Raw genomic sequence first — 19386 nt, forward strand, 5'->3', positions numbered from 1 at the left:
GTGTCCCTGCGCGGCGCACGCGACTCCTGCGGCTCCGCGGACGGTCCGGGCCCCCTCCGGCTCGCGCTGCCCCCGCCGCCCGCTCGGCCCCGCGCGTCCTTCCCGCGTCCGTCGGCGGCGCGCAGGGTCGGAGCACCGGCCTGTCCCGGCGCGGCGGGTCCCGCACAAGGCGGCGAATCCGGGAGGGCTGCCGGGAGGGCGTATCCGCGGGGAAAGGCGGGGCGGGGGGGACGCGGGTTCCCTCCGCGGGGCTGCGGAGGCGGCGACCTCCTGCGGGAGACGAGCCGAGGCTTCCCGGGCGGAGCGGGCGTGTCGCCGCAGCGGGGTCTGTCGCGCTGAGCCGCCCGCGTCCCGAGGCCCGACCCGCTTCTTCCCGGCTCCGAACGGCTGCGGGGGCGCCGCGGGGACCTGGACCCCGAGTCCCGCCTCGTCCGCCGCGCCCGAGACCCGGCCCGACCCTGGCCTCCCGCGAGTGTCCGGCGGCCGCGGCTCCCGCGAGGGCGAGTGGCCCGTCCACGGGGACCCGGACCCGGCGGGCTCGGCCTCCCTCCCGGGTGCGACGGCGTCTCTGCTCCTGCGACCGTGTCACAGAGACGCGTCGTCCCCGCACGCAGACCCCGCGGTCGCTCCCGAACCACGTCGGCGGGTCGCAGGGGCTGCCTCGGGCGTTTGACCCCGAACAGCGATGCTGCTCCGTGGAACCCCCACGGAACCCCGGGTGAGGAAACCCTGACGGCGCCCGCGGGGGCCCCCAGACCGCAGGCCACGCCTGCCGCCCCGACCGCGTCTTCTCGGGTCCCGTCGGGTTTTCTCCTCCCGGAGCCGCGGCCGGACTCCCCTGTGCGCCCGACCCGACGGGTTTGAGGGCGCAGCGGGCTCCGGTCTGAGCGGCGCTGCCGCAGGGTCACGTCCCTGGGGCCGTTTTTGGGTCCGTGCGCGTGGCGACATGCGTCCTCCGTCGTGTTTTCACGGTTACCAAACGTGACAACACGGACCGCTTCGGACGCGGCGGGTGGCAGGTCCGCAGCCTCGGCGGAGGTCACGCGCCGCACGTCATTGTCCAGAACGTTCTCCTCCTGCCGGAGGGGACCGTGTGCACGAGACACCGACTCCCCGTCCCCTGCCCTCGGCCCGACTGTGTGTCCCAGACACCTCCTTCGAGGGACTCCCGGTGTCCGTCCTTCCGTGAGCACCGGCGTCTGGTCCTGGGTCTGGACTCCAGAGTGGAGCCGGAAGCCTTCAGACGTGTGTGTGGTGTTTGCGTAGATTTACGGAAAAATTGCCCCCATTCCTGCTTTCCTGAGTGTTTATATCCATAACAGACATGGATTTTGGTTAACATTTTCTGCTCACTTAATACGACTACATGGTTTTACTTAAACATTCATTGTGGAGCGCAACATTGTTTCACTCTATTGAACAACCCTGGAGACGTTTGTGAAGAGACACTTGCTTATGGTCCACGATGTATCCAGGAGCTCTTGGTTTTGTAATTTTCCTGATCAGTTTTCTTGCCCTTATTTTAAGAAAGGTACAGGAATGTATTTGCTGATTTTGTGATGATTTCATTGGGGTTGGTATTAGTGGTTAGGAGGAGGTTAGGGTTAGGATTAGGTTAGGGGTTAGGGTTAGGGTCTCCCTGCACTCGCCCACACAGAGCCCCTTCTCCTCCAGTGACCAGAGTGATCTTTTCGGACCATAAGCTTTGGGCCTCTCTGTGGTCTGCTCCCCTCCTGCCCCCCCTCCAGCCTCACCTCTCCCACTTCGGCCTGCCCCTCTGTGGACACCCAGGGGTGCGATTGTCCCCCGTGTGCCTCAGGCCTGTTGCATTTGCTGTGCCTCTGCCGGGAGCACCGTTCTCTCGCCTGCTTCACGTCCGGCTTGTTCCCCCATTGACTGGGCCTCGATTTGCCTCCTGATGACCTGGCTCCTGCCTGCTGGGGTGTGTGTGCTCGTCCCCTACGGACAGTCGTGCTGCCTTCCGTTAGTGAGCTGTTTACTAACCTGCGGGGGATGGCGCAGGCATAGGGAGGTAGCCTTAGTGTCCGCACAAAGAACCCGTCTCAGCGGGGCTCAGCACACGTGCCTGATGACGGGGAGCTGCTGTCCCCACGGTGTGGAGAAGGTAGTCCCCTCAAAGGGACACCAGCCACATGAGGCAGTTGGACAAGACTCCAAACTTCTTGGGGCCCGGGAGATGTAGGCCTGGCCCCGGAAGCTTACCCTTCGGATTCACGGCTGGGGCCTCAACAAGCCCCTCTCCTTCCAGAGGCCTCTTTCCCCTTCCCTGCCCCCGGGCTGGACCTGATCCGGGGAAGTTGGAGGGCGAAACCTCCTTTCCTCTTTTCTCGGTATGTTGGGCTCAGAGATTACACTGTGTCTCTATGTGAATATGGAGAGTTAGCTTCACCAACATGTACCTGTCTACTTTCTCTTGTTTAAAAAAAAAGAAAAACCTTAAAAAATGGGGTTATAGAAGGTCAGCAAAGGGTGGGTTGGAGATGTTTGGGTGGGTTTAGTGGGCATTTTGACAACATGGCTTCTCCTTTGGCACGTTTAATTGTGATGTTTAATAGACATCCTTGCAGTTTAAGATGATACTCTTTTTTTTAAATATTTTATTCATTTATTTAACGGAGAGAGACACAGTGAGAGAGGGAACACAAGCAGGGGGAGCAGCAGAGGGAGAGGGAGAAGCAGGCTTCCCGCTGAGCAGGGGGCCCAATCCAGGGCTCGAGCCCAGGACCCTGGGGCCATGACCCGAGCTGAAGGCAGATGCCTAATGACTGAGCCACCCAGGCGCCCCTTAAGATGACACTTTTAAAAGTAAACTCTCCCCTAATGATGACTTGAGCTCTGCCTCAATGGGAGAATCAGCAGAACCTGTAAGATCTTATTTGGAATTGACATTCTCTATTGTAATTGTGTTCCTGTTTATTTTTAAATTTTCTTTTTGTTTCACTGGAAAGGAAAGATGGTGCTCAGTTTTAAATGTTAAAAGTGTACAAGTTGCTTTGTTACAATAAAGCTAAATGTGTACAAAAAAATGAATACCAGTGGTTTACTGGGGACCTTGTCAGCAGGACCCCCTGTAGCCTTCAAGGGAGGACCCCATGGGTGGTGGAGACAGCTCTGTGGGGTCAGCGACAGCCACTCAAAGCAAAGTGGGGCAGATAGCTGGCCCCGCTGCTTCTGCCAGTCTGTTGGGCATAGAAACAAGGGCTGTGTCCCAAGGTGGCCAACTCCTGGCAGGTGGGGACAGGACCTGTGGGTTTGCCTGGAGCTCAGCAAGGGGCAGTGTTCCTGGCGCAAGCGTGCTGGAGCCCATGTGGGGCCGCGTGGGCTTCCAACCTCCTAAGCCTGAGGCTCCCGTTTGTAAGATGGGGAGCTGATGACCCCCATCTCTGGGAGCAGGAGGTAGGGAGGCCCCATGAACAGACTTGCTCAGGACAGTCCGGGAGAGTGGCTGTTGCTTAAAGCAGCCCCGGGCCTGCCCCCGTGAAGAAGCTGCTGCCGGCCTCTGGCAGTGACCCTCCTCACACCCTGTCCCCTGTCCCTGTGGCTCTGTGGTCTTCCTGGAGCCATTCCTGCAGATGGCGGAGAAGCCCTTCATGGTGGCCACAGGGTCACCTACTACGTCTTCATGGACCAGCCGGCTGCCAGGCCCGTGTGCCTGTCCAGGAGGGCCAAAAGATAGTGGTCTTCATGGTGAGACACAGGGTCACCTGCTACATCTTCACTGACCAGCTGGCTGCCAGGGCCGTGTGTCCCCACCAGGAGGGCTGGAGGGTGGTGGTCCTCGAGGTCCGCAGTGCCCCGCAGTGGCAGGATGTGTCCATGTAGCACGTGGTGATGGTCAGCTGCTTCTGTGAGCAGCACTTCCTCCGCGAGATGGATGACTCGGTGTACAGGCGTAGACCTGAAATTCCATGACCACGGGGGTGTGGAGATCCTGTCCCCCCTCTTTGGCACCCTGTACCCTAGTTTCTACCAGGCAGCCTGCAGGGACTTCAGCTGCGGATGCCAGCTGCAGTCCCAGGCCCACATCCTCAGGAATCTGGGCAACACTGACTACATGGGAGCCTTTTTTGGGTATTGGTGGTGGAGGTTCACTGACTGACCTTGGCCTGTCACCATGCGATGGAGGTTGACCTGGCTAATGGGGTGGAAGCCATGTGGCACAACAAGAGCCCCTGAACAGGTGCCTGCTGGACCACAAGCTCACCAAGAAGCTACCCCTGGAGGACCCGTGGGACCCGTGGGTGCTGGACTGTCCCCTGGAGGACCCTTGGGACCCGTGGGTGCTGGCTGTCCCCTCGAGAACCTGTGGGACCTGCGGGTGCTGGGCTGGCCCTGGGTCATGAAGAAGCTGAGTTGTGGCTGTGCACAAGGATCACCATGACACCTGGATCGCATGAGGATCTGCCCCATTTCCCTCGGGGGTGCGACCAGTGGAGCCCTCAGAGCGGGTTCCTTCTTCTGTCGCCTCGAGGAAGACCGTGAAGCCCAGACGTCCAGGGACCCCAGCCGCACCCACACACGGGAGGCCTGCCCGTGTTCCTCTTTGTGGTCACTACATTTCGATAACCTCTGGGTCATTTGTAGCTGTGAAATGCTCCTGTTTTATGTCAGATGTTTTTCTGTGTCAATGCTGAGCATCATCTTTAAAAAGAACAATGAGTGAAAAGGTTTTCTCCCTGGTTCTAGACAGACACAGCTTGGTGGGGCTGGGAGCAGCCCCGCAGCAGCCATGGAGCCAGAATGGGCCCTGGCCGGGTCTTCCCTCCCAGTCCCTGCACTCGGCTGGGGCCATGGGGCTTCAGGGTGAGGGGTGCGCCGAGCCACCTTTCAGACCCCCAGTCCCTGGACCATGAGAGAGGACTTGACCATGGCCATTAGCTTGGTCTCCAGGACCATGGAGCCCTCTGGGTTATATGTGGTTCCTGCCTTGGTTTTATTGATTTATTTATTTATTAAAATTAAAATTAAAATTCATTAGCCAACATATAGTACATCATTAGTTTTTGATGTAATGTTCAATGATTCGTTAGTTGCATATAACACTCAGTGCTCATCACCTCACGTGCCCTCCTTAATGCCCATCACTCGGTTACCCCATCCCCCCACCCCCTCTCTTCTGTTACTCTCAGTTTGGTTCCCGGAGTCCAGAGTCTTTCATGGTTTGTCTCCCTCTGTTATTTCTTCCCATTCAGGTTTCCCTCCCTGTTCTGTGATCCTCTGTGCTATTCCTTATGTTCCACATATGAGGGAAACCACACAGTTGTGTTTCTCTGATGGAGTTATTTCACTCAGCATAATCCCCTCCACTTCCATCCATGTTGATGCATATGGTATTCATCCTTTCTGAAGGCTGAGTCACATTCTGTTGTATATATGGACCACATCTTTATTCATTTGTCTGTTGAAGGACATCTCGGCTCCTTGCACGGTTTAGGTATTGTGGACATTGCTGCTATGAACGTTGGGGTGCATGTGGCCCTTCTTTTCAGTACATCTGTATCTTTTGGGTGAATACCCAGTAGTGCAATTGCTCAGTTATAGGGTAGCTCTATTTTTAATGTCTCGAAGTACCTCCGTACTGTTTTCCAAAGTGGCTGTACCAGCTTGCACTCCCACCAACAGTGTTAGAGGCTTCCCCCTTCTCCACATCCTCGCCAACATTTGTTGTTCCCTGTCTTATTAACTTTTGCCACTCTAACTGGTGAAGGTGGCATCTCATTGTGGTTTTGATTTGCATTTCCTTGATGTCAAGTTATGTGGAGCATTTTTTCACGTTTCTTTTGGCCTTTTGTATGTCTTCTTTGGAGAAGTGTCTGTTCATGTCTTCTGCCCATTTCTTGGTTGGATTATTTGTTTTTGGGTGTTGAGTTTGAGAAGTTCTTTATAGATCTTTGATACTAGCCCTTCATCTGACATGTCGTTTGCAAATATCTTCTCCCATTTAGTTTTGTTGATTGTTTCCATTGTTGTGCAGAAAATTTCATCTTGAGGCCGTCCCAGTAGTTCATTTGTGCCTTTGTTTCCCTTGCCCTTGGAGACACGTCTAGCAAGAAGTTGCTGTGTCCAAGGTCAAAGAGGTTGCTGCCTTTGTTCTCCTCTAGGATTTTGAGGGATTCCTGTCTCACACTGAGGTCTTGGATATCCATTTTGAGTTTATCTTTGTGTGTGGTGTAAGGACCTGGTCCAGTTTCATTCTTCTGCATGTGGCTGTCCAATGTTCCCAGCAACATTTATTGAAGAGACTGTCCTTTTCCCATTAGATATTCTTTCTTGCTTTGTTGAAGATTAGTTGACCATAGAGTTGAGGGTCCATTTCTGGGTTCTCCATTCTGTTCCATTTACCTATGTGTCAGTTTTTGTGCCGGTACCATGCTCTCTTGATGATCACAGCTTTGTGATACAGCTTGAGTCACCTGCTTTGGTTTTAAATGGCTATTTCTGTGCTGGTGTTTGTGAAATGTGGACACTCACTCCGTCTGGATGCAGGTCCTGTTGGGATTCCTCGGTGCCCACTGGAGAGTCTGGACTTGTTCCCTCATCTGCCCGCGCTGTGTCTTAGTAAGCATTCACTGAATTCCTACTGTGAGCTCAAGCCACCCAACAAGAGGCAGAACATGAGAGAGCGAACTAAGATACAGGATCCCTTGCTCCATGGCCCGACCTCCTGACTCACATCTTTTCCATTGTGTAACAGATACACAACTGATATCATTAAGCACATTTCAGGCTACAATTCAGTGGCAATAAGTACATTCACTGTTCTGCACCTGCCACCGCCGTCCAACGCCACGACTTTGTCATCATCCCAAACTGAACCTCTACTTACTAGACCCTAATCCCCCATTCTCCTCCTCAGCCCTGGCGCCCAGCAGCTCTTCCATCTCTATGAATCAGAGTGTTCTCCGTCCCTCACAAGTGGGGTCCTCCAGGATCAGCCCTTTAGGGACTGGCTTATTTCACATAGCACAATGTCCTCAAGTTATGTCTCCATCAGCCTGGACCTGACTCATTTTCCCCCAAAGGAGTGGCTCAGCCCTCTCCTGCCTAAGCTGAGCCTCCTCAGGCCCCTCTGCTCCCTTCATCTTCCTCCTCAGCTTGAAGATGATCCCAGCCAATCTGCGTCTTTGAAGACCAGTTCAGTCCAGATGTCGGACACACACCCCAGGGGCCTCGGGCCTCACCTACCCCATCTGTCCATGTCAGGTGCCACCAGCTGGCCACCTGCTTCTGCCACTGGTGTCCGCATCTCAGGAGAGGGAGACACCAAGTCCAGACCCTTGGAGTCCTCTGTGACTTCTTGCTTGCCACCAACTCTCCCAGTAGTCAGGTGACCAAAGCATTTAAGGATCTATGTGAGTCTCTGCTAGGGCCATGGATACCAGTTGGTGCAAACAGAAACCAAGCAGAATCACTGGAAGAAAGGCCGAGTGATGAGGAGTTTTAGGGAAGAAGGGCCTGGAAGCTCTGGCTGTCCCTGCCTGAGCTTCAGATGCTCCTCAGTTCCTCCTGTGCCTCTGGGGTCTTCCTGGAACCTGGCCTGGCTGTCTTCGGAGAGCTCGTCCAGCAGCACCCTCCCTTTCTGGGAGGGGGATTAGCTGGAATCTGCAGCGTGTCCTGCTGCCACACCTGGTTCTCTTTTAGGAGGGCCATCACCTGGGCCGTCTGAGGACCCAAGACTGTGGGACTAGGCCTGAGGGATTCTGAGCAGGGCCGGGGGAATGGGAGGGTTGCACGGCCCAGAGGCAGTTTTCCAGAAAGCTGTCTGGGGTCCCTGCCATCCTCCTGATTTTGAATCAAAGTCCTAAGATCCCTAAAATGCCAGCAGAAAAACGGGGCCAGAAAAACACATGCTTTGTGCACCCAGCACCACCTAAACTATTGGCCCTTTCTTGTCACTTGAGCCGAGTACAAAGGATTGGGAGTGGGGGCTTCAGGAGAGGTCCTGGGCCAGACTTTGTGTCTGGGGGGCAAAGGCCGTCCAGACAACCTTGTGCTGAGCCCGAGGAGGGGCCTGTGGAGACCCCAGCTGCAGACACTGCTGTCCGCTGATGCCCCCGCAGCCCGCCCCAGTGCACCTGCTGCTGGGGAGCCCCTGCCCCTCCTCTCTGCGGAGGGCTCTCTCCTGTACCAGCGGTGCCTCCTCCCCTGCCAGTCACTGCCAGCTCGCAGCCTGGGAGGGTGGATACCCAACAACCTCCGGTCCTGGGGACAGAGCCAGTGTGGGTGGGACAGGGTCTCCCAGCAGGCCTGAGTGCCAGGCCTGCATGATTCTCACTCTCCTGTGGACTCCCAGTGCCATGCCCTCCCTCAGGCTCCTGGGCCCTAGTCCTCCTCTGCCTGGGGACCACCCTTGGCCCAGGCTCCACATGCTGGGACTTCGAGCAGTTTGTCTGGACCTTGTGGACTCGTGCTTCCATGCCCATGACATGGGCACAGGGTGGCTCCCCAGACTCATCAGAGGAGACCCAGCACAGGAAGATGGAGACCACGGCAAGGGAGATGCCAAGTGACCTCAGAGGGACCGCCCAGGCCTTGCACAAAGCACTGAGCTCATGGGACCTGCATGGGATGCAGGCACCAGGCCATGGGGCATGAGAGGTCTGGGCAGGAGAGTCCCCAGAGGGGGTAGGGGGCAGGGAGGCCAAGGAAGGAGCCCAGAAAAAGCTGGAGACGTGGAAGGTGACAGGACAGACTTCCCTGGGAGGCTGATGGAAGAGTCAGAGGATCACAGAGTCCCTTGGGAAACCCAGAAGCTCTGGAGATGTTGCCGAAATGCTGTCGTTTGGTCAGAAAAGTCGTGTCACAAAGCCCCAGTCAACACTGGATGATTTACTCTTTGCTGCTTCTAGGAATCAGGGTGTATGGACCATTAGCGCTCACACTGCAGGAAGTCTAGGATATACTTTTTGTCACTTTTCAGGACTAGATTTTCTTGAGGATGTGCTAAGCATGGGTCTCTCCATCCTTTTCTTTGTGCGACTGGCCTCTATCCTCAGGAGCAGATTCCTGGTGCTCATCACCGCTGCTAGCCCTGAGGATGGCCCCTGTCACCTCCCACAATGGACGTGACCACATGAGCGTGATGAAGCTCCAGAGCTCAGTACAGAGCAGGGAGCCCAGATCCTCTGCTGAATGAGGGAGGAGGGAAGGGAGGATAGAAGGGAGGGAGGATGGGAGTGAGGAAGGGGGGATGGGAGGGAAGGCAGGACGATGGGAAGGAGGACTAGAGGGGCAGGAGGGAGGATAGGAGGGAGGTAGGGAGGGAAAGGAAGGAGGGGGTTGGAGGGAGGCAGAGAGAGAGAGTTGGAGGGAGGATGGAAGGGAGGGAGGAGAATGGAGTAGGGGAAGGGAGGGAGGGGTGTAGGGGAAGGAGAGAAGGGGGGAATGAATGATGGGATGAGTAAGTCATGTAGAGAGAGAGGGAGTGAAACCACAGAGTGGTAGATACATCAGGAACCATTATTTGGAGTGAAGTCCGAGGGCATCACAGTATGGGCCCTGGATGGAGGCTCAGGACATGTCCATCTGTCCTCCCAGTGCTGACCTTCCTTCTCCTTGGCCCTCTGTCGTCCTGGATCCTCTCCACCTCCTCCTCCAACAACTCTGAATGTCCCCAGGAGCAGGATGGCAGGCGTGGGGTCTCAGGAGGGGCTGCCGCGATCCTGCGCCCCAGACGACACTGAGGAAGTAGCCACGGGACATTCTGTCATGAGGACTGGGAGGACGATCCCATCCATCTCCTTGGGCATGAACACGGTTCCAGCCCCTGCTGTCTCCACCACCGCTGTGCCAGCTGCTCCTGAAAACATGTCTGTGAACGACCGAGCCAGAGTTTCTGGGGGTGAGTCCGGGCTGAGCCCTGCTAGGTGAACGGTGCACCTGTGGCCTGGGACGGGTGCGGCTCACGGTGGTCCCAGACAGGGGTGCCTGTCACCCTTCTCTCCAGGGGACCTGCCTTGGACCTCTGCTTCCTCACGTTCTCCCCAGGGCTGCTGGTCCCCAGACCTGACCCCTGCCGGTCTGAGGGTGACCAGCCCTGCCTCCCCAGGGTTTCCTTTGCCCGAGTCCTTCCCCGGGAACTCCTGCATCTCCTGACACATACTCCCCGTGTGCCCATCCTCCCCCTTGAGCTTGCACGTGTTTAGTCTCTGTCCTTGTGGGACCCAGTGACTTGGAGCATGGACTGGAGCAGACCCATGGGAAACCTTTCTCTGGCCTTGGGTTGGGAGCGATGCGTCTGCCCTCTGCTTTCTGCATTTCCCTGGTTTCTGTGTGGGCCACGGGAGGAAACAGCCGTGTCCTGTCTGGGGACCGACTTGGGTGTCCCACCACGGACATCGGGGCCTTGGCCCCAAGATTGTGCCCAGAGTTCCTAAAGGGGTCCCTAGGATGACATCTCCTCTGTAATCCGTTGGGCGTTTCAACATCAAATAAGGGCAACTCTATGTCCAACAGAGAAAAAAACCAAACGAGTGCCCATTGAAAAGAGGTGGGCAGACTCCAAGGCACCTGTTGAGGGATTCCACTTCCAGAAACCTCCAGAACACGTGCAGGAGCAGAAAGAGAAAGCAGCTTAGGGGCTGCGAGGGGCCAGGCCGGGGGAGCCATGGGCAGGGAGGGCTTGGGCTCAGGGTCTCCTCTGGGGACGGAGCTCTCCTGCAGCGACGTTCTGGGGTGTGGTGGCGCAGCGTCGGGAATGTCCTTCATGCTCATGACGTGTTCAAGGGAAAACAGGTACTTTTATTTAAAATAAATAATACAGAGCATAGAGGAGATGGACGGCGACTAGGACGGTGACTCCATACAGGAGAGGAAGAACACAGGGGGAGGGGAGGAAACATTCTGCGGGGATGTCGGGGTCAGGGGACGGAACGGAGGGTAATTTTACGGGGAGATCTCCCCGCAGAGTTGTGGGCTCTGGATGCGGGTCTGGGAGCCCCGCAGGAGCAGGTGTCGGGGCAGGGGCTGGGATCGGGGCGGGGGCAGGGTCAGCAGTCGTGGCCAGCGCAGGATCCAGAGCAGGAGCTGGGTCAGAGACAGGAACAGGAGCCCAGGCAAGGGCAGGGAAAGGAGCAGGAAGAAGGGCTAAGGGCTGGGTCTGGGGCGGGAATAGGGGTGGGACCTGGGTCTTGGGCAGGTGCAGGGGCAGTGGCCCTGGCAGGGAAAGGAGAAGGGACAGGGGCAGGGGCAGGAGCATGGGCTGGGACAAGGGCAGTGGTGATGACTGGTGCAGGGTCAAGGGCAGGAGCTGGGTCTGGGGCAGGTGCATGGGCAGGGGCAGGGGCAGGGGCAGGGGCAGATGAAGGGGCAGGGGCAGGGGCAGGAGCATGAGCTGGGACAAGGGCAGTGGTGATGACTGGTGCAGGGTCAAGGGCAGGAGCTGGGTCTGGGGCAGGAACAGGGGCCCCTTGAGGGCCCGGGGAAGCGGTGGGACCAAGGGAGGATCTGGGTCAGGGGCCAGAACAGGAGCACAGGCAGGGGCAGGGGACGTGGGGGTAGCTCTGGCAGGGGCAGGGGCAGGGGGAGCGGCAGGAGCGGGGCTGGGGGCAGGAGCAGGAGCCGGCTCTCCCTGCACGGCATCAGCACCTCCGTGGGCAGGCGGCCGGTCCCCTGTCGGCTCCCGGTCTCCCGCCCAAGTCTCTCCCGTCACCATGGCCCCCTCCGGAGCTGCTGAAGTTGGGAGTGGGTCTAGCTCCTCCGCCAGAGTAGCTGTGAGAGGAGAGAAGGTCACCCGCGGGCCTGCCTCTCCTTGCGGCTTGGCGGAGACCGAGCGCAGCCCAGGGTCTCCCGGAGAAGCCGCAGCCACGAAGGAACCCTCCCCGGGACGTCTCCCCGACGGCAGGCCGCCCCCTGGGTGCTCCGAGGCAGGTCGTGGCTCCCGGCCCCACGCCAGCCTGTGGGGGCTTCTCCCTGTGGGGCCCAGCACCGACCCCTCCCCACACAGCCACAGGCACCCCATCCCAGCCTTCTCACCCTCGGCCTTGGCCTCCGTGGGCTCCGTGTCCAGGACCGCAGTCCAATGGAGTAGCGGGCACCGTGGTCTGGGAGGGACCGGAGGCCTTCCCAGGACCGGGGACTCCAGGGTCAGGGAGGAGTGCGTGCCTTCCCGCCTCCTTCCTATTTCATCCGTGGCCTGCCAAGGCAGAGACGGGGAGTGTGCAAGAGGCCTCAGAGCCCTGCCCGGCCGTACCCACCGTCCTCCTGCCCAGTCCCCCGGCTTCTCCCGGATCACACGCAGACCTGCACGTGCACAGCCCCGCACCTGGGTCAGGGACCCGTCCCTGCAGGGTGTCAGGATAAACCCCGGGCAGAAGGGCGCAGCCCCCACACCCCATCCCACGTAGCCAGCCTGAACCTGGGGTGTGAACATGACCTGCCCACCAGGCATCTGACCCCTCATCAGCCTGCTCCTGCTCGGGGCGTCTCCACCCCCGATGAGCTCTCTTCACACACACACACACACACACACACACACACACACACGGACACACACACACACGGGGAGGAGGCCTGGGGCGACACGGGTCGATCGGAAGGTGTGGGGCTGTCTGACTCGGAGCCTCCCGGGGTCACCTTTCGATTCTTCTTGCCAAAGGGCCAGAGGCGTCGGGGAGCCCTGCCAGGCCCTCCGCAGTGAGGGGAAGTGCTTGGCGGGCGAGCTCTCCTCTGCCCGCCTGCTCTGGACTTGGGTATGCAACAGAGGAACATGTCGCTTCTGTCTTCTGTCGGGATCTCCGCAGAAATGAGCTGGGCAGGGGGTCGTCTCTGGAACGTGGGTGCCTGGATACGTGGGTTCCAATTCCGTTGGGCTGTGTCGTCAGGGAAGTGAGGTCACCGCTGCCTGGGGGCTCCTTACCCGACTTCCTCCTCACCCCCGAGCTCCCTGAGGGCGCCCCTCCCCCAGCTGCTCCAGGCTCACCCCCACCCCATGCCCTGTCTCTACAGTGACTCCCCACATGGCCTACCCACGGCCCCTGGGAGGCCTGGGTGCAGCTGTGGTCCCCGCTGTGAGGGCCCAGAGCTGGGTTCAGACCGGGTTCCTGCTCCGGCTCCTGCCCAGGACTGGGACCGCGGACGCACCCTGTGGCTCCCAGGGCCTCCCCAGTCTCCCTGTGTGCACACTGGGGGTGTTCTGGCTTCCACTTCTGGGGATGCCATCAGGGGTGGGACCTCTCCATACGTTCCGTACCCGCTCTCTCTGGAGGCTCGTGCACACCCTTGGCGATGCACGGGCGAGCCAGGGGCTGGGCGGGGGCATGGAGCACAGCCCAGAGGGGCCTGGATCTGCTCTGGGATCCAGGCAAGGCCACCCTCCTCTGCCTGGGTCCCATCAGCCGTGGCAAGGTGGCAGTGCATGGAGTCTGACCGTGGTGACACAGTCTTCCAGGGGCTCCCATTAGGTTGAGGTCCAAGGGCCTCGTCTGCGCCCATGTGCCGGACAGCCCCCACCGTGGTTCCCGGGCAATCCCGAATCCGTCCTCCCAGGGTGGACGGCCCCTGGGACTGAGAAGGGGACAAAGTGTTTGGCGGTCATTTCCCAGCTGATGGAGGAAAGTCTGTGACTTCTCCTGGTTCCCTCTCCCCTGTGTTCGGTGTCTGTCTCTGTCTTTGTCTCTGTCTCTGTCTCTGGTTTTGTGTGTCTCACAGGAGCAGGATCTGTGGGCTCCAGGGGTGATGGGAGAAACCTCAGAAACCTCCCTTGTCCCTGTTTCCCTCCCCTGGGCCAGTGCTTGCTTCCTTGCTAAGGCCTTGTCCCCCTGAGCAGAGCACTGACTCTGGAACCTCTGGCACATGGGGCCCCTGAGGCTGCAACAAGGAGGGTCCCGACCTTGGTCCCCAGACCAGGGCTCTAGGGCTCTGCCACATTCTGCAAGCCCACGATGTCAGCCCCCCAAGCCTGCAGGCTGTCCTCTGCTCAGAAGGACCTCGAGGGAGTCCAAAGCATGTTCCCAAGACTGGGAGCACAGTGGATCAGGGAGAGAGATTCAAGGCCAACAGGCTCTTCGACAAGCCTGTGGGAGCCTAGGGACAGCCCGTGTCTATGGCCCCATTGATGGAAGAGTAAGGGGAGGCCTTTGGCGGTGTAGCCCTGTCCACACTGGGTGGGGGGGGGGTTACCTCTTCCTACTTCCAGGAGTCCGGGGTGGTGAAGGACACCAGGCCCCAGACCCTGTCCTCACCCAGTGCCCTGGCAAAGCCCCTGGGCCCCTTGAGGACCCCTTGACCATCAGCCCTTCCTGTCTCCCCTCCCCATGCTAAGGATCTCGGTCCTTGCCAGGAGTCCTGACGCCCCTGACCCCACGGCCCAGCTGTCTCCAACCTCTTTCTTCTTTTCCACCTTGTTACCCACCATTTTCCCAGGGTGTCTCCCCCTCTGACCCCTCGCTGGGCAGAGTGGTGTGTGTGTGTGTGTGTGTGTGTGTGTGTGTGTGTGTACGTGCGCACGCCCAAGCACATACGCCTCTCCCTGTCTGGGGAGGCCCGAGGTCACGTCCCCACATGGGACGGGGTGGGTAGCTCTCCCCAAGGATCTGAGAGGCTCTCACCCTCAAAGCAGACCTCATGGGAGGGTCGGGGCTTGCCTAGGATTGGAGGGAAGCGCTGCTCCTTGGACTCTGTACCCGTCTTTCTTCCTGGGCCAGTCCCTGCCTCTCTTGACCCCAGGTTCCCAACTGTTCCTGAGGCTTGGACATGGAAATGCTTGAATCTGGCCGTTCCTCCAGGGGGAGGTGGAGGTGGAGGAAAGGTGCCCCAGGCACACAGACCTCCATTCCGAGAGGGCCAGGTGTGCCCAGGAGACCTGCACACTGCACCTGGACCGTGACCCAGCCTTGCGGTGGATGTGTACGCGACCCATGGCGCTGTCCCTGTCTGGTCCCCCCTGTTCCCTCACCTCTGCCAAGTGCTCTGTGGCCCCGAAGTCTGCTGGGCACCAGAGCCATGCGTATCCCGGGGAGCAAGGCTCAGGGTGCAAGGCCAGGCGGGTTGGACATTTAGGGATGCAAAGGTCACCGAGTACTCCCCACCCAGCTGGCCTGGAATTCAGAATCCCTCCCAGGGTCCCGCGAAATGCGGGGTTGAGCCAGAGGCCTTGGAGACATCGGTGGCAGGGAGGTCAGTGGGCCCCTTCCACTTCTCCTCTCTCCCTCTGCTTGGTCTTCCTGGTTGTTCCTGGGGACAGAGGTCCAGCCTGTCCTTGGATTTAGCCCTGGCTTGAGTCATTGGGTGGGAAGGAGGACAGGGAAGGTTAGGGTTTGGGTTAGGGTGAGGGTCACAGTTAGAGTTAGGGTTAGGGTTAGGGTTAGGGTTAGAAGGTTAGGGTGAGCGTTAGAGGGTTAGGGTGAGGGTTAGGGTTAGGTTTAGAAGGTAAGGGTTAGGGCTAGAGGGATAGGGTTAGGATTAGGGTCAGGGTCAGCGTCAGGGCTATCGTTAGGGTCAGGGTCAGGGTCAGGGCTAGGGTCAGGGTCGGGGTTAGGGTTAGGGTCAGGTTTAGGGTTTAGGGTCAGGGTTGTGAGGGTTAGGGTCAGGGTCAGTGTTAGGGTCCGGGTTGGGGTTCGGCTCTGGGTAACGGTCAGGGTCAGGGTTAGGGGTTAGTGTTAGGGTTAGGATTAGGGTTAGGGTTGGGCTTCCGGTTCGCCTTCAGATTCGGTGTTAGTGTTATTGGTTAGGGGTTCGGGTTCGGGTTAACGTTCGGGTTCGGGTTCGGGTTCGGGTTTGGGTAAGGTTTAGTATTGGGGTTTTGGTTCAGGTGAGGATTCGGCCCTGAGTGGTGGCTCGGGGCAGGCCCATCTGTCCTCCCTGTGCTGACCTTCCTTCTCCTTGGCCCTCTGTCGTCCTGGATCCTCTCCACCTCCTCCTCCAACAACTCTGAATGTCCCCAGGAGCAGGATGGCAGGCGTGGGGTCTCAGGAGGGGCTGCCGCGATCCTGTGCCCCAGACGACACGGAGAAAGTAGCCACGGGACATTCTGTCATGAGGACTGGGAGGACGATCCCATCCATCTCCTTGTGCATGAACACGGTTCCAGCCCCTGCTGTCTCCACCACCGCTGTGCCGGCTGCTCCTGAAAACACGTCTGTGAATGACCGAGCCAGAGTTTCTGGGGGTGAGTCCCAGGCTGAGCCCTGCTAGGTGAATGGTGCACCTGTGGCCTGGGACGGGTGCCGCTCACTGTGGTCCCAGACGGGGGTGCCTGTCACCCTTCTCTCCAGGACACCTGCATTGGACCTCTGCTTCCTCACGTTCTCCCCAGGGCTGCTGGTCCCCAGACCAGACACCTGCCAGTCTGAGGGTGACCAGCCCTGCCTCCCCAGGGTTTCCTTTGCCCGAGTCCTTCCCCGGGAGCTCCTGCATCTCCTGACACATACTCCCCGTGTGCCCAGCCTCCCCCTCGAACTTGCACGTGTTTAGTCTCTGTCCCTGTGGGACCCAGTGACTCAGAGCATGGACTGGAGCAGACCCATGGGAAACCTTTCTCTGGCCTTGGGTTGGGAGCGATGCGTCTGCCCTCTGCAGCGTGCCTTCCAGCTTTCTGCATTTCCCTGGTTTCTGTGTGGGCCACGGGAGGAAACAGCCGTGTCCTGTCTGGGGACCGACTTGGGTGTCCCACCACGGACATCGGGGCCTTGGCCCCAAGATTGTGCCCAGAGTTCCTAAAGGGGTCCCTAGGATGACATCTCCTCTGTAATCCGTTGGGCGTTTCAACATCAAATAAGGGCAACTCTATGTCCAACAGAGAAAAAAACCAAACGAGTGCCCATTGAAAAGAGGTGGGCAGACTCCAAGGCACCTGTTGAGGGATTCCACTTCCAGAAACCTCCAGAACACGTGCAGGAGCAGAAAGAGAAAGCAGCTTAGGGGCTGCGAGGGGCCAGGCCGGGGGAGCCATGGGCAGGGAGGGCTTGGGCTCAGGGTCTCCTGTGGGGACGGAGCTATCCTGCAGCGACGTTCTGGGGTGTGGTGGCGCAGCGTCGGGAATGCACTTCATGCTCATGACGTGTTCAAGGGAAAACAGGTACTTTTATTTAAAATAAATAATACAGAGCATAGAGGAGATGGACGGCGACTAGGACGGTGACTCCATACAGGAGAGGAAGAACACAGGGGGAGGGGAGGAAACATTCTGCGGGGATGTCGGGGTCAGGGGACGGAACGGAGGGTAATTTTACGGGGAGATCTCCCCGCAGAGTTGTGGGCTCTGGATGCGGGTCTGGGAGCCCCGCAGGAGCAGGTGTCGGGGCAGGGGCTGGGATCGGGGCGGGGGCAGGGTCAGCAGTCGTGGCCAGCGCAGGATCCAGAGCAGGAGCTGGGTCAGAGACAGGAACAGGAGCCCAGGCAAGGGCAGGGAAAGGAGCAGGAAGAAGGGCTAAGGGCTGGGTCTGGGGCGGGAATAGGGGTGGGACCTGGGTCTTGGGCAGGTGCAGGGGCAGTGGCCCTGGCAGGGAAAGGAGAAGGGACAGGGGCAGGGGCAGGAGCATGGGCTGGGACAAGGGCAGTGGTGATGACTGGTGCAGGGTCAAGGGCAGGAGCTGGGTCTGGGGCAGGTGCATGGGCAGGGGCAGGGGCAGGGGCAGGGGCAGATGAAGGGGCAGGGGCAGGGGCAGGAGCACGAGCTGGGACAAGGGCAGTGGTGATGACTGGTGCAGGGTCAAGGGCAGGAGCTGGGTCTGGGGCAGGAACAGGGGCCCCTTGAGGGCCCGGGGAAGCGGTGGGACCAAGGGAGGATCTGGGTCAGGGGCCAGAACAGGAGCACAGGCAGGGGCAGGGGACGTGGGGGTAGCTCTGGCAGGGGCAGGGGCAGGGGGAGCGGCAGGAGCGGGGCTGGGGGCAGGAGCAGGAGCCGGCTCTCCCTGCACGGCATCAGCACCTCCGTGGGCAGGCGGCCGGTCCCCTGTCGGCTCCCGGTCTCCCGCCCAAGTCTCTCCCGTCACCATGGCCCCCTCCGGAGCTGCTGAAGTTGGGAGTGGGTCTAGCTCCTCCGCCAGAGTAGCTGTGAGAGGAGAGAAGGTCACCCGCGGGCCTGCCTCTCCTTGCGGCTTGGCGGAGACCGAGCGCAGCCCAGGGTCTCCCGGAGAAGCCGCAGCCACGAAGGAACCCTCCCCGGGACGTCTCCCCGACGGCAGGCCGCCCCCTGGGTGCTCCGAGGCAGGTCGTGGCTCCCGGCCCCACGCCAGCCTGTGGGGGCTTCTCCCTGTGGGGCCCAGCACCGACCCCTCCCCACACAGCCACAGGCACCCCATCCCAGCCTTCTCACCCTCGGCCTTGGCCTCCGTGGGCTCCGTGTCCAGGACCGCAGTCCAATGGAGTAGCGGGCACCGTGGTCTGGGAGGGACCGGAGGCCTTCCCAGGACCGGGGACTCCAGGGTCAGGGAGGAGTGCGTGCCTTCCCGCCTCCTTCCTATTTCATCCGTGGCCTGCCAAGGCAGAGACGGGGAGTGTGCAAGAGGCCTCAGAGCCCTGCCCGGCCATACCCACCGTCCTCCTGCCCAGTCCCCCGGCTTCTCCCGGATCACACGCAGACCTGCACGTGCACAGCCCCGCACCTGGGTCAGGGACCCGTCCCTGCAGGGTGTCAGGATAAACCCCGGGCAGAAGGGCGCAGCCCCCACACCCCATCCCACGTAGCCAGCCTGAACCTGGGGTGTGAACATGACCTGCCCACCAGGCATCTGACCCCTCATCAGCCTGCTCCTGCTCGGGGCGTCTCCACCCCCGATGAGCTCTCTTCACACACACACACACACACACACACACACACACACACACACACAGACACGGACACACACACACGGGGAGGAGGCCTGGGGCGACACGGGTCGATCGGAAGGTGTGGGGCTGTCTGACTCGGAGCCTCCCGGGGTCACCTTTCGATTCTTCTTGCCAAAGGGCCAGAGGCGTCGGGGAGCCCTGCCAGGCCCTCCGCAGTGAGGGGAAGTGCTTGGCGGGCGAGCTCTCCTCTGCCCGCCTGCTCTGGACTTGGGTATGCAACAGAGGAACATGTCGCTTCTGTCTTCTGTCGGGATCTCCGCAGAAATGAGCTGGGCAGGGGGTCGTCTCTGGAACGTGGGTGCCTGGATACGTGGGTTCCAATTCCGTTGGGCTGTGTCGTCAGGGAAGTGAGGTCACCGCTGCCTGGGGGCTCCTTACCCGACTTCCTCCTCACCCCCGAGCTCCCTGAGGGCGCCCCTCCCCCAGCTGCTCCAGGCTCACCCCCACCCCATGCCCTGTCTCTACAGTGACTCCCCACATGGCCTACCCACGGCCCCTGGGAGGCCTGGGTGCAGCTGTGGTCCCCGCTGTGAGGGCCCAGAGCTGGGTTCAGACCGGGTTCCTGCTCCGGCTCCTGCCCAGGACTGGGACCGCGGA

The sequence above is a fragment of the Meles meles genome, chromosome 16 (assembly GCF_922984935.1).
Source record: "Meles meles chromosome 16, mMelMel3.1 paternal haplotype, whole genome shotgun sequence".
In the NCBI taxonomy this organism is placed as follows: domain Eukaryota; kingdom Metazoa; phylum Chordata; class Mammalia; order Carnivora; family Mustelidae; genus Meles; species Meles meles.